The sequence below is a fragment of the Macrobrachium rosenbergii genome, chromosome 16 (assembly GCF_040412425.1).
Source record: "Macrobrachium rosenbergii isolate ZJJX-2024 chromosome 16, ASM4041242v1, whole genome shotgun sequence".
Taxonomy (NCBI): domain Eukaryota; kingdom Metazoa; phylum Arthropoda; class Malacostraca; order Decapoda; family Palaemonidae; genus Macrobrachium; species Macrobrachium rosenbergii.
Window position 1 is genome coordinate 54876464 of NC_089756.1, and position 15514 is coordinate 54891977.

At 37.3% G+C, this 15514-nt stretch overlaps 1 protein-coding gene across 1 annotated transcript in view; it reads left to right on the top strand.

The window, feature by feature from the left end:
* LOC136847441 (uncharacterized) overlaps nucleotides 1-15514 on the top strand; it is a 761967-nt gene that overhangs the window by 510516 nt on the left and 235937 nt on the right. Inside the window, exon 3 of the mRNA XM_067119137.1 lies at nucleotides 2229-2374. The gene's annotated coding sequence lies outside the window, so the exon portion shown is untranslated. The remainder of the gene's footprint in view (nucleotides 1-2228; nucleotides 2375-15514) is intronic.

Consider the following 15514-nt stretch of genomic DNA (forward strand, 5'->3'; position numbering starts at 1 on the left):
ATATATATGTGTGTGTGTGTGTGTGTGTGTGTGTGTGTGTGTGTGTGTGTGTGTGTGTGGTCCTGGGATGAAAAAATAAATCGGAATATTAATTAGGTGGTTTTGGAGGATATGAAAGAGTGGTTGTGCTAGGTAATTTAAATGCAAAGATTAGGTGACAGAGAAAGATATGGAGTAAATGACAATGGAGAAAACTTGTTTAGGAAGGGCTTGATTGTGGAAAATGCATGGTATCAAATGGGGATTTTCATAATTATGTGTAGTAAATGATTGGAAAAGGTTTGTTAGATCTAGAGTAAGTACGGAGCATGTAACAGTAAAAAGAGGAATGACTAGAGGTGTAAAGAATTTGAAAACTCTAGGGTTCAGATTCTTCATTTTATCTTACTTTTGTCTAGATGCATGGTATATTTTGTAAACCATACTAATCTTGCTCAGTCTTACCTAACCCTATTCAAGGTCTGCATATGAGAGTCGTAAGACTGTCCCCATACAGTACACACACACACACACACACACACACACACACACACACACACACACACACACACACACATATATATATATATATATATATATATATATATATATATATATATATATACACACATATATACATATATATTATAGAACCTACTGGTAACATTTTACAGATATGTAGGTAATCATAATAACCGTAATGACCTCTTTGCCTCTCGAATTCTTCACACTTTTTGGATACGCTTGTCACTACAAAGCCTAAGATCCAAATGCAAGAGTATGAAGTAATTATGATGTCCGGTGGCAGGATCCTGCTACTCAGAGTTACTTTATAACCTTGCATTTGGATCTTATGCTTTTTCTAGTGACATATATATATATATATATATATATATATATATATATATATATATATATATATATATATACTTTGTATTTTATAGCATTCTGCCATCCACAGAAGAGGAAACGCTGAAATCAATGTAAATAGAAATTTGTTGTCTGGTAGACATTAAGTAATTTCTTTCCTTAATGTCAGGTCATATTCATCGTGTTTGTTTCGTAATTCCAAAGAAAAAATCTGCAGATCTAATGAATAATAATAATAATAATAATAATAATAATAATAATAATAATAAAAAGCAGAAGAGGAAGAAAAGGAAATTGACTAGTTTACATGCAGAGAAAAAATGTGCTTTCAGATAAAACCAGGCAAACCCAATTCTACATATAAACTCCCGCATAATGATGAAAGACAGACATCAGTAATGCATGTCGCAAAACAATGTGGGTTGCGAAAATGATAATGGACACAGCGTGGTGTGTTTTCACCTTTGTTGCAATGGGTTTAATTAAGTCAATAGCAAAAGTAATAATGAGTTATTCTTTGTTATTATAAAGACGTACACATCCGAATAACTAAAGATTTAATTATTTTATGTTGATTATTTAAAAATGCTGATCGTATTTCCATAAATAATAATTTTCATATTGACAGAGTGTAACGGGAGACATCGACAGCTAAAATTACCAAATAACGTTTGATGACAATGGAATGGAAATTAATAGTCATAGTGTTCCAGACAGAAAAATTATGATATACGATTCGCCCGAGATCGCTGTTAGTAATTTCCCGACATAATGTAGCTGCACTGAAGTGTAAATACTGGGACATTTACCATATATATATATATATATATATATATATATATATATATATATATATATATATATATATATATATATATATATATATATATATACACACAACACATACACACGTAATTGTAATAACCTTAATGCCGCCTTATCTTCTCGAATTCTTCACATGTTGTGGTTACGTTTGTCACTAGAAAGCATAAGACCCAAATGCAAGGTTATAAAGTAATTCTGAGTAGCAGGATCCTGCCACCGGACATCAAAAATTACTTCATACTCTTGCATTTGGATCTTAAAGCTTTGTAGTGACAAGTAACAATCCAAAAAGTGTGAAAGAATTCTTTGAGAAGCTAAGAGGTCATTACCGTTATTATAATTACCTATATATCTGTAAAATGTTACCGATGGTCTTCCTCTTGGTTGTAGGTTCTATAATATATATGTGTATATATATATATGTATATATATATATATATATATATATATATATATATATATATATATATATATATACATATATATGTGTGTGTGTGTGTGTGTGTGTACTGTATATGCAGTGATTTCAGTGTTTCCTTTTCTTTGTGTGGCAGGATGCTATCAAACACCGGAAGCCAACTAAAGCAAAAAAGATATGATAAGGAAGTGCACGGAGTAGCCAAGGACTTGTCAAGGGACAGGGAGGCAGTTGTGAGGAATTCAGTATTTTCGACCCGGGAACAACTTACCCGAAGAAGCGGTGAGTAATTGCATTTGTTTGTTTTTGTGTGTTCCGAACCGAAGAACAACAAAGCGAAGAACTATGTTGCATTCACAAAGCCAATATTCTGATGGGCGGCGAACAACAACCAAAATTATCCTTTTAAAAGCGGGTCCATTTACTGGCAAGGCATAAGTAACAGGAAGAATCTTGGTCTTTTATGCCAGAAACCAGTTAACTGATGGAGGACTGTTGAACAGTCAGGGGTACCTTCCTAGATCCAGTCATTTTGACAGAGATGGCAGTCAGGCAGCAACGAATGTGAAGAGCCGGGATTAATCTACCAGCGGAGAGGAGAGTTGAAGGCAAGAGCTAATTTATAGCTCTTGTGAACCAACCCACAAACCACCTGCTGTTCCAAAGCTGACAATGACTCTAAAGCATAAAGTTTACCCCTAAAAACGCTTACTCTGTATTTATGTTTGCTTCTGTGATTTTTACTGCTTGCTTATATGTAGGCAATGCTTGCAGGATTTTGCATACTGATATTTTCAAGGTTCGTACTGATTTTGTCAAGTTTTTCTTTTTTCTACTTTAGTAATATTAGCAGCTACTCAGTGATACAGAACACCATTTTCATTATTTAGTTTTAATGTATACCGAAATGTGCAAAAATTTTATATATATGTATATATACTGTATGTATATATATACATATGTATGTGTATGTATATAGTAAATATATATGTGTGTATATATATATATATATATATATATATATATATATATATATATATATATATATACATACATACATACATATGTCTTGTGACATGATTAAATTATTGGAATCTTGTAATATGTATTGTTATCGATGTCCAGTTTTGCATGAACCATTCCATCACTCCTGCAATCGTATAAATTTTTGAGGGAGAAAATAACTGGGAGCTTCAGTGTTTTGTTTATCCAGCAAACTAGAAATTAATATTTGAAAAACGATAGAGAACACATTCCCGTTCCCTTTGTCTCGGTGAAATTTGTAATGCCAGTGCATTATCGTTTGCGATGTTTTTGTTCGTCAGTTGAGAGTGGTTTCATACCGTGATATTATGGGATGTTCGCCCTTCTTCTCTTTTCATTGAGGTCATTTTATTTCGGAATATTAGTTGTTCTTCTTAATTGATTTAGTTTTAACATAAGTTTACGTTTCTTTTAACTGATTTCATTACTAGTACTCCCTCTTAATTGATACCAATTTGTTTTAAAATAAAGGTTGTTTCCCTCCTTAACTGATTTCATTTCGTCTACAACATTAAGCTGCTAGATTTGGTGTCGTGGCTAGTAACAGGGTTATAGCCGAAATCAGCAGAAGGAGCTGTGTGGGCTTTCAAGATAATATGTTGACAAAAGCGGCGCGATGCGAATCGGGCGGCGGTGGAAAAAAAAAGTATACCTTAGTTTTACCAGACCACTGAGCTGATTAACAGCTCTCCTAGGGCTGGCCGGAAGCATTAGACTTATTTTACGTGGCTAAGAACCAATTGGTTACTTAGCAACGGGACCTACATCTTATTGTGGAATTCGAACCACATTATAGCGAGAAATGAATTTCTATCACCAGAAATAAATTCCTCTAACTCTTCATTAGCCGGCCGGGGAGTCGAACTCGGGGCTAACGAGTGGAAGGCCGCAACTCTACCGACTCGCCTAAGGCAGAGCTTAGGCGGCGGCGGAGTACCAGACATATACAGACATATTAGTAAGATTCGAGAAAGTAACTGATATCGTTCAAGTGAATCCATCCAGATCTGCGTGGGAAACTTCCCCATCCGTCAGTGTTCCACTTCGTCATTTCCTGCTAACTCATACTAGAGTGTCCGTGTAACAACCGAGACATAATATCTGTCACCCTTTTTTATCAATTTTTTTCCGAGGTGAATGGCAAAAACGAGGCGATATGAATCGCTGTAATCAAGCCCCAGCGAATGTTTTTAAATTGAATTGGGCAATTTGTACGCGGCTTTGCCAATTTTGGGGAGTAGAATAACACGCCAGATATATTCTCTTTACATATTCATAAATTTGAAAGTAGGGGAGGGACTGGGGGAACACGAATATCAGCATGATGGCTCTTACCACCGATACCCGAGGGATTGCACCAGGTGATTAAATTTAGCGAAATCTGCATTAATTTATGGAAGATTTAAGACCTACAAATCGATTTGCTGCAGCCGGTGGAAAATCGACACACAAATGTTTCATTTACAGCGCAGGTGTTTCACAAATGTTCGTGGAGAGCCTTTCTAACAGATGTGCGGCTTTGCAGGGTTGTGGAAGTACCGAATCATTTTTTGCTTGTTATTGAAATTTATGATGGCGACGTTCTTGAAATCAGCTTAACGACTTGACGTTCCCTCCAATTCTTTTGAGAATTACGAACCTTGAGAAGATACTGTATGACAGGTGGTACCAAAGATGTTGATTAAATCACATCGAGAAGACTTTATTTCGGAAAGTAAAATTTTCCATTTTGTTTTCTAAAGATTTCTATCATATAGAGAATTATTGCAGAGGTTTAGAACATTTCATTTTGGTAACTCTCTCTCTCTCTCTCTCTCTCTCTCTCTCTCTCTCTCTCTCTCTCTCTCTCTCTCTCTCTCTCTCAGCGATAAGGGAAAGGACGTATTACATTGAACTGTACAGGAAGATCGATTATATTAGCCTTTCTTGATTAGATTCGCAAAGAGGCTTCTTGTTTGCCAGTAAATGCCCTGACATTAATTCTCGTTACACGTGTGTTTCATTAACGTTTAGGCACGAAAGGAAGAGAGAGAGAGAGAGAGAGAGAGAGAGAGAGAGAGAGAGAGAGAGAGAGAGAGAGAGGGGGGGGTCATATTGCGTAAAATTGGTCTATAGCTTTCTCTCATGCACACTAGCGCCCACACACACACACACACACACACACACACACACACACACACACACGGACGCTCATTACATTTGATGTTTTCTAGTCTTAAATAAACATCGCGTGGCAACATGTGTATTCTTAATTAGTGAATTTTTTGGTTGCACTTAGCTCATTTACAAAGGCTTTTGGCTTCATTATTATTGTTAACAAAGAGGTTTTCAGATAGGAAAGGTATATCTACACAGGTCGTAACACGTTAACTGTACCGCCGATCGAACAAAGAGCAGTAATACTCAACGCTGGGTCTATTCTGGAGAAAACCAAAAATTGCCAGACACCGTCGGCACATTAGTTGTTTGAAGATCAGTGCGGCTAACAACCTCATCCCAAAAGTACCTGCTGAAAACTGGAAGGGTTGCTTTCACATGGCCACCCTCTCCAAAGACTGTCGATGAGAAGTTTATATATATATATATATATATATATATATATATATATATATATATATATATATATATCTACATATATATATATATATATATATATATATATATATATATATATATATATATATATATATATATATATATATATATAAATATATATATATATATATGTGTGTGTGTGTGTGTGTGGTATGAATGTGCAAAGCTGGCTAATGAGTCTAAGACTGTTTCTTTTCCAGCATTTTTTTTACATTTTGTTAATGCTCTTATTGTATAGCTTTTGTTAAGTCTTCTGTTTTATTTGTTATTTTTAAACTTGGGAGCGTTTTCTTTCTTTCTTTTATCACAGGTAACAGTTATAAATACCGTTTATTCTTTTATCACACTTATTCGTAAAATATAGAGCCATTTTCACTTCTGTAAGATAAATTTATGCTTGAAATGTAGAACAGTAAGCTCCATTTTTCATTATCTGAATAGTTTTATTTTTCGATTTATTCGTTTCCCTGAAAGTATGTTTATGAATCTATCGTGCATCCTCGCTCCTCTTCCTCCACAGGCTGAGTGGCAGAAAATTCTCGTTTCAGGGAATAGAAAAATATCTCTCCATATGTTTAGATTGTCCAGAGAGAGAGAGAGAGAGAGAGAGAGAGAGAGAGAGAGAGAGAGAGAGAGAGAGAGAGAGTAGCTTAAACGGAAATAGACTAGAACCAAGGATAATGAAAGGAGCTAGGAACAGGTTTGACAGAATTAAAGGGTAATGACAAAGAGGACGATAAGAAAAAAAATAGGAAAAAAAACGTAAATTCGTAACACGGTATTTAGAGAGAGAGAGAGAGAGAGAGAGAGAGAGAGAGAGAGAGAGAGAGAGAGAGCCAGCTGAGTTGAATGGATTATTCAACCGCAGATGAGATAATTGTCATAGCGCTGATTCTCAGAATTACCCATTTTAGATGCCAGAGCTGAATATGGGGTGGAAGCTCATCCTTTTTTCCGAGTGTTCAAATTACGGTCCATTTCCTTGTGACGTCACGCTAGCATGACCGACCAAAAGAGGGCGAATGACATTCACGACATTCAGAGAAACACTTTCTGTGGTGGATGAAAGGGAGTCGGGGTGGCTTTATGGTTTTTCGCGATGAATGGTGAGAGAGAGAGAGAGAGAGAGAGAGAGAGAGAGAGAGAGAGATTATAAGACGCTATGATAATCAGTGGGTAAATGTAAAAATACAAACAAAAATAATTAAAAGGCAGAGAATAAAAAAAGAGACTACTTATCAAAGATTGGATAAGCAGAAAAAAGAAAATTTTAAAAAGTACTACGGAAATAAGAAGGAATTTTTATAGATTAATATTTCAAACTGAGAGAGGGAGAGGTGATAGAGTGAATTAAAATTTTAAGGGTGAAAGCAGTAAGGAAAAAGACATGAAAATGTTTAAGACAAGTGGAAATAGAAGAGCATAGATGTGTGTGTGTGTTGTATATATACATACATATATATACACACACATATATATATAATATAATATATATACAGTGTATATATATATATATATATATATATATATATATATATATATATATATATATATATATATATATATATATATATATATATATATATATATATTATATATATATATATATATATATATATATATATATATATATATAGAGAGAGAGAGAGAGAGAGAGAGAGAGAGAGAGAGAGAGAGAGAGAGAGAGATTATGACGCAGTAGAAGAAAACGAGTATTTCCTCTTCCTCTAGTTAATGGTACTTAAATGGGACATCATTATTTCTCTCAAAGAAAAACTAAAACCTATTATAATTTTTCTTTCCTACTGATTTCTTTCTCTTTAATCTCAAAATCTCCTCTTGTTTCCAATCTCTTAGTCTGTCCTCTTGTTAATCTACGTAAAACTATAGTAATAATCGGAGGTATTCATGGTACTTGTTTTTAATTTTTTTTTACTCCAATAGCAACAGTTGTGAAAATGGAATGTGGTTGCAATCCTCACGCCCCTTTCCTGTCATGGTAACGACCCCTTCTTTCCTCACCCGGCCTTATTATAGCTTGTCCGTGCTTTACTCAAACAAGTAAAAAATGCTCCCAAGTTTGTTCAGCGCAGTCGAGTTTCCTGTACAACGTATAATGCTGTGTGAAATTGTCGACGTGCTGCAGTATGAAACTCTCAGCTAAGACCGGGGAGCGATCAGTTGCTTCTCAGATGCGGTCAAGGGAAGGTTTGTGGAATTGGACTCGGCGTTGCTAGACGCACGATCATGGCTAACTTTAACCTTAAATAAGATAAAAAAAAAAAAACCTACTGAGGTTAGAGGGCTGCAATTTGGTATGTTTGATGATTGGAGGCTAGATGATTAACATACTAATTTGCAGACCTGTAGCCTCAGTAGTTTTTAAGATCTGAGGACGGACGGACAAAGACATCTCAATAGTTTTCTTTTACAGAAAACTAAAACCCAATTCCCCAAATTTATGAGGCCAGTTAGTCGATCGTGGGAGAGGTACAGTATATGAGAAATGTAGAGGTTAAACTAACTGCACCCAATTCTACAGTTGTTTGTTTCTTGACTTGGGCTTTTATCTATAATTTTCTGGGGATATATTTTAACTGTTGAGGTGGTTATTCTAACTCGAGTTGTTCGTTTTCCATACGAAGGTCAGACCAGCAATGATGTCCCGTTTATGGTTTTGTACTCGTATGTGAACGTCATCTCTCTCTCTCTCTCTCTCTCTCTCTCTCTCTCTCTCTCTCTCTCTCTCTCTCTCTCCTTGTTAATCCCAGGATGTATGGTTAGGTATGCGTCTCGCAGGGGAATAAAAAAAACTAATGCCAAGATCTTATGTTACATCAAACTCAAAACAGCTGAACGGTATATGACCAGAAATTGAATTCCTCTCATCCGAATCAAGCCACTTGATGCGAAAAAAAAAAAGGTCATATCATTAGCAGGAAAAGGTTAATCACTTTCAAAGGCATTCAGATCACACAAATGACCTTATAATGAGGGGGGCAAAGCCATGGAGATCTGATCTCAAAGACCGTTTCATTTTTCTTGGTCTGTAATACCCTTGAGTGTAAAGGCCAAAATATGATGAAATGAACAGATGTTTGCATAATATGTAGTTGGTTATTAATAAGGTAATATTGAGGATTAATTGCAAAGTTTTATATTAATCAGTTATGCCATACACTTTATGAAGAGGACAGTTCTGAATAACATTTATTGAGGATGTTTATAAAGCCGTGTTTCGAATTTGTTACATGGTTTTATGTAAATATACTTCGTTTGTTTATTATCTTCGATTGTATTCCACAATTTCAAGTCATATTTTGCCTACGTTATATGAACATATATTTATTTTTTTTTAATTGTCCATAGTTAATTATGTTAACGACAGAGATTACTCATACTTGAGAGGTCTTTCATGGTGGGAAAACCTTTATTTAAGAATCTTTTCATTTGTAACTTTTCACTCAGTTTGTGCAGCTATTATTTGTAGTAAACGCAGTCTTTTGACCACTCTCAGTACATTAATACACAAAACTTTCAACATCTTCATACTGTGAATATTTCAGAATTGTAAAATTTTCCTGATGTTCAAGAGGTGGGATGGTCATCGTCGACAGTGGAAAATTCCTTGACTCTCTCTCCGTCTCTTGTCTCTGGCGACCGCTTTTTCCTCTCTCGCTCTCCCTCTAACGACCAATCACTATCTTTCCTCCTCTCTCTCTCTCTCTCTCTCTCTCTCTCTCTCTCTCTCTCTCTCTCTCTCTCTCTCTCTCTCTGATTACGGGCTGCTAAAGGAGCCAGAACTCATATGACCACCACAACAATAGCAACTCTCTCTCTCTCTCTCTCTCTCTCTCTCTCTCTCTCTCTCTCTCTCTCTCTCTGATAGAGAATTTTTGCTTTACTTCAGGTTCCGTTGTAAAAAAAAAAAAAAGAAATCATTTCTATAAGTGATCACAGGTAAAGTGTATTTCATTACTTCTTTCTGCAAATATTGATATAAAATTTTGTGCATGTAAAAAGTTCTCACGTATTGCATCGTTAAGAGATTAAGTAATATCCTGGCTGCTACCCCGCGTCATCACATCCGAGTGCCTCTTGAAGATTGCATAGTTCTCGAGTTGCATCTCGAGAGGAAGTGTCAAGGAGGATGAAGAAGTCGCACTATCCTTTTGCCCTTTCCCCTCATGACCCCACCTTCGCCCCCCCCCCCCACCACCCAACTCCTTTCTTTACTCTTTTCATGCACCACATAACCCCTCACTTTCTATCGTGGTTTCCCTCTCCCCCCCTCCCTTTACTGCTAACCTTCCCCTTCCACTTACTTTTGATCTATCACGCTTCTCCTCGCCCTTTCCTCTTCACCTTCCGCTAACCCTCTTCATTTTCCTCACCCTACCTTTTCACCTCTCTCTCTCTCTCTCTCTCTCATTTTCATTCTTCACTAATTCCTTCCTTTCCCGTCACCTCTTCCTTTTCACCCTACGCTAACCCTTACCCTTGACTTCACTATTCCTCTGCACCTTCCACCCACAGTGCCGGAGTTCAATTCCCGCCGCCGGCTGATGAAGAGTTAGAGGAATTTATTTCTGGTGATAGAAATTCATTTCTCGCTATAATGTGGTTCGGATTCCACAATAAGCTGTAGGTCCCGTTGCTAAGTAACCAATTGGTTCTTAGCCACGTAAAATAAGTCTAATCCTTCGGGCCAGCCCTAGGAGAGCTGTTAATCAGCTCAGTGGTCTGGTAAAACTAAGGTATACTTAACTTTTCCAATCCTTTGACTCCTTCCTGTTCACCCTTTCCTTCACCTCACCTTTGCTTCCTGCCAACCACTTTCTCATTTCCTGTCACCCCTTTTACTCTCTCTTGGCCTATTCCCCTTTCCTTTATCCCTCCCACTTCAATCTATTAACTTTCACTCCTCTGATTTCTTCACCTTCTTTCAGTTCCCTTCCCCTTAACCCCCTCACTCTCACCTCCCGTCCCCTTTCTTCCACCCTTTTTTTTTTTTTGACGTACCCACCCAAATTCTCCCCTCGTGCCTGCGCCCCAATTCTCCTAACCAAAACCCAGCCCACCCCCTGATTGTTCCCTGGTTCAAGTATTCCTACCCTATTATCTGAATGATATGAGGAATTTCCTAAATTGAAAAAGCAAACAGATTCATGTTTCCGTCAGGAGATGATTCAGAGATGCTCGACAGTTCTTAGCTGGTTTTCATGCATTCGATGGTGTCAAGAGAGGAAGTCGTATAATCAGTCAGACATCTCGACCACGAGTTGCTTGAAACTGACGGAAGGAAGTCTTTTGGTTAAGTTGTTTCTGGTAATCGATTCTGCATCCTTACATTATACTCTCCTTTGGGCCAGCCCTATGGGAGCTGATATTCAGTTCAGTGGTCTTGTTAAACTATTTTAATAATAATAATAATTATAGTCTTTGCTTGTAGAAATATTGGAGTTTTAAATATAAACTTATTGGCAAAAATCTTAGTAGTCGTATGTTTGATGGAATTTAGTTACTGACATTGATATACAATCAGTAAGGGTTAATTTCTCTTGACTGACTTATAACACAATATTGTTAATGGTATTATCCCTATTAGACATTAAATCACTGAGTTTCAGAACTCTCTCTCTCTCTCTCTCTCTCTCTCTCTCTCTCTCTCTCTCTCTCTCTCTCTCTCTCTCTCTCTCTCTCTCTCTCTCTCTCTGATTGATTGTGTAATATTTTTATCATAATAAGATTTTAAATTCAATAGTTTACTGTTATTTTCTCCATTTCACTGACTTTCATTTTTGAGTCTTGTATGTAAGTATGTATGTACGTATGCGTGAAAACAAAATATGAGTCACTTCATCCAAATACGTAACAGCACATTCCTTCGTGCCTCGTCCTGGGAATATGGCTCTTTATCTCCAGCAGCTTGATAAGGGCAGCGTCCCTTGTTTAGAATATACAATTTTCTAATAATCGTGGCAACCGAGGCTGGCGTCGTCTTCTGGCCGTCCGCCGCCTCCCCTCTTCACCATCTCTCCCCATCTAAACCGCTTGGCCTTCCTTCCACGTCTGCTCTTCCTCGCCCTCTGGTCTGTGTTCTCCGGAGTCTGGATCTTGCTCGGCCTATTCCCTACCTAAATTCCTTGATCGCCTTCCTCCTCCGCCTCCCCTCCACTCAGAGCTCGGAGGTCACCCTTCAAGTGGCACTTCAATCGCGTATTCGAGATCATGGGCGGTGCCATTGTTTTCTTGGACGCGCGTTACCGATTCATATCGAATTAAAATTTTCCGTTAGATATCTAAAGGTACAATGATAAGTTCTATTTGTTGGTAATTGTATATCTTTTTTGGTCCCTTTTTATTTTTTCATCACTGACAAGGAAGCCTTTTTTATTTTTTCATCACTGACAAGGAAGCCTTTTTTATTTTTTCATCACTGACAAGGAAGCCTTTTTTATTTTTTCATCACTGACAAGGGTATATCGGAAATTATGTTACTGGAGAAGTGTTTTAACCGTTCATGTGGATAACGCAATGTTTGACTACATAATTATTGGTCCTTGTTTATTATGACCCAGCGCCACTTACAATCAAGCGTTACTTGTTTGGTTGGATCTACGTTACACATTTTACTTTTCGATTTAGCCACTACTCAGAAATTACCAAAAATCACACTGCAACACCCCAACGAGTGTTCATATATTCCAAAAACCCGTTTGCAGCTTTTCATCTTGAGAGAGGTATTCATAAGGAGAAATATGCAAATTTATGCTCAGCTCCTTAAATTCTTGTAGCGTCCCACCGCTTAATAAACGTTGCGTGTGAGGGCAACACTAACGAAATCAATTTTAGAATCATACTCGCCATTTTTTTAAATGAAACATCGTTACTTTTTATCGTGAAGGCTATTTTCATGATTAGAAGACATTTTTAAGCTATGTGGTCCCTCACGACCTCAAGGAGCATTGCAACACCACAAGTGGCCGCTGCTTAACCGCACCTTCCCCTCCAAGGAGAAAAATGGAGAGAGTGACCACGGTTCAGCGGGATCGTGGGACTCGACATAATCAAGTGATTGAAGACGTCGCGTCGCTCTTCCCAGGCAGAGACTTCACTCACGACTTCCTCTTCCAGTAAAATTTGACGACGATCGAGGGCGCTTAATGAGCTAATCAACACACCCTCAAGGCCAACTTATTGCTGGTGGTTCCACGAGGTACTTAGAGGTAAACCTCAGTGAATTTTTGCTGTAATATATTGTGGACTGGATACAACTTTCTTATGAGTCACACTGACTGAATGTGGATGGCCGCGAATTGGTAGGTAGATCTTAGTTAAAAGTTTTGATAGGCTTTGCTGAGTTACAGTAGATGAAGTTCATAGCTCTTTCCGATGTCATTTATATCAAACTTTCCTTATAAGCTTCATTTAATAAGAATTTGCTGGTTGCTGAGAGAAACTTCAGCCACGATTTTATGCTCCTTATGCCGGTTCAAAGACCGGGTAGAAGAGGTGGTTGGTGAGAGCATATGGCAAACATCCTTGCTGTGCAAAGGAATCGTGTTTGCTTAAACTTACAGCCGGCCATAGGATTCTGGTGTGAACGGAGATGGATGCCAATGAAGTTCTAGTGGCAGAGTCACTAACGAAACAGGTAGATCTGTGATCTTATGACGATAATTCAGATTAGATAAGATACATTTACCTGAGACTGCTTCCTACTGAGTATGCAACGAGATAACTACCAATGTGTCTTGATCTCGGCGGATCTCCGTTGAGACAAAATGAGTGATTCTACTGCCTCCTCTTGGGATGACAATACTGCCACTTCATTTGTAGACAGACGCTACTTCTTTTTTTTATTCAATTTTTTTTTTATCTCTCGGGTGATTTTAGTAACAGAAACTTACTTCCTTTTTTAAGACGATTCATAAAGATGACGAGCACCAAATGTTACCATATCTCTAGAGACTATGTTATGATCTAAAGCAGCGTGGTCTTCTCCATTTAATATGCACACTGTGTAATTTCATGTGCATGTACGTACATGAATATATGCAGACACGATGATTATTACTAATGACGTTGAAACTGTATTTCTTCACATGTATCGCAGCATTGGAGTATGAAGCTACGTACTTCTCTGCTGTTTACGCTGCTAACTTCATTGAACGTCATAATGCCATCTCCGGTCCCGGGGGATGTCGTTAAGTTACCCTCCACTTGACATTACAAGAATAACTCGCTTCATTAGGGCGGTTGTTCCATCGGCCTCCTCCTCCTCCTCCTCTCTCTCTCTCTCTCTCTCTCTCTCTCTCTCTCTCTCTCTCTCTCTCTCTCTCAGTCCGCTTAGTACTTCGAGAAGAGAATATACGAGATTTTTATCTTTCTGTCTCTCCTACTCCCACAGTGGCCCCAAGTGCCTCCATAGATGAGAATGCTTATCTTGAGATATAATTTTTTTTTTTTTTTTACGTTCTCTTGTTAACAAAGAGTCCTAGGAAAAGTTTCTAAATGAAGCAACTGTAATCTTGGCTGTTTCAACTAAAAGAATAAGAAAAAGAACGTCTATGGTAATTGCAGCCCTCCGGACTGGCATCATAATTGAAAGACCCTCTCAGGCTACACTTCTTAAGCAGTGAGATAGTTGGGATTTTTTCAATTCTTCCTACTTTATTTGTATTTATATACTTTTAATATATGCAGATACATGGATAGGTATAGATGCGTGTATGTGTGCGTGTGTGCGTGCGCGCCCTACTGTGGAACAAGCTGGAATAATGTTTCATTGTATGGTTAGACTCGATTGTTTGTACTGAATTAATTCTCCGAGCAAAGAAACCAGTAATTATATCGATACATAATTTATGATTTTTTCCATCATGAAAATAACTGTATCAAGGCGGTCTATGCTATTAAAAACACTACTCAAAACTACAGTCAACGATTTTTTTTTTTTTTTTTTTTGGCTTTATTTTTTTGCCAGCTGGTACGAAATCAGATTTGTTCATTTTGAGTTGAGTGGTTCCTTTACCCTGCTTAACGATAAGGCTCCTATTTATAAACTTCGTAATTCAATTGTAGCAAGTTGATGGTGTCTAGCCATTTGCTAGTTTTGATATACGATAGAACAGCATAGAAGTTTGCAAATCTTGAAAAAAGGGCAAATTGAAGTTGCTGCTGTTACATTGTTTTTACATTATTTCTCTCTCTCTCTCTCTCTCTCTCTCTCTCTCTCTCTCTCTCTCTCTCTCTCTCTCTCTCTCTCTCTCTCTCTCTAGGATTTGCGGCAGAGCGTTGGTTTGCCATTTGCATTTCCTTATATGCGCATTGGAAAATGACATCCCTGTGTTTTCTTTTCTTTTTTTTTGTGCCATTTTTATTACTGGAGATCAGAAGCAACATTTTTTCGTGACGTTACACATACATTTTTCGTCTGCAGGGGTTATTTTGTACGTTCACTTATCATAACTCGTTTATTTAAAACTATAAGTTAATCGCTGTTTCTTATTTTTGTGGCAGAGGTTACCTTTTAAGGCAAAGATGACAATTGTAATTAACCGAGTTAAGTAAATGATACACAGTCTTTTAATATAGTGGACAATTTATGTGGTTAGTGTGACATGTAAATTAATTTCCTTTTCATGAATTGAATTCGATTTATACAACGATATCCGACCACGACAAAGGTTTAAAAGCGCTGACGAAAGATACGACCAGATTTTATTTTGATATCAAATAAAATCGTTAAAAAATCTGGATGAAGATTCATTTTGGGAA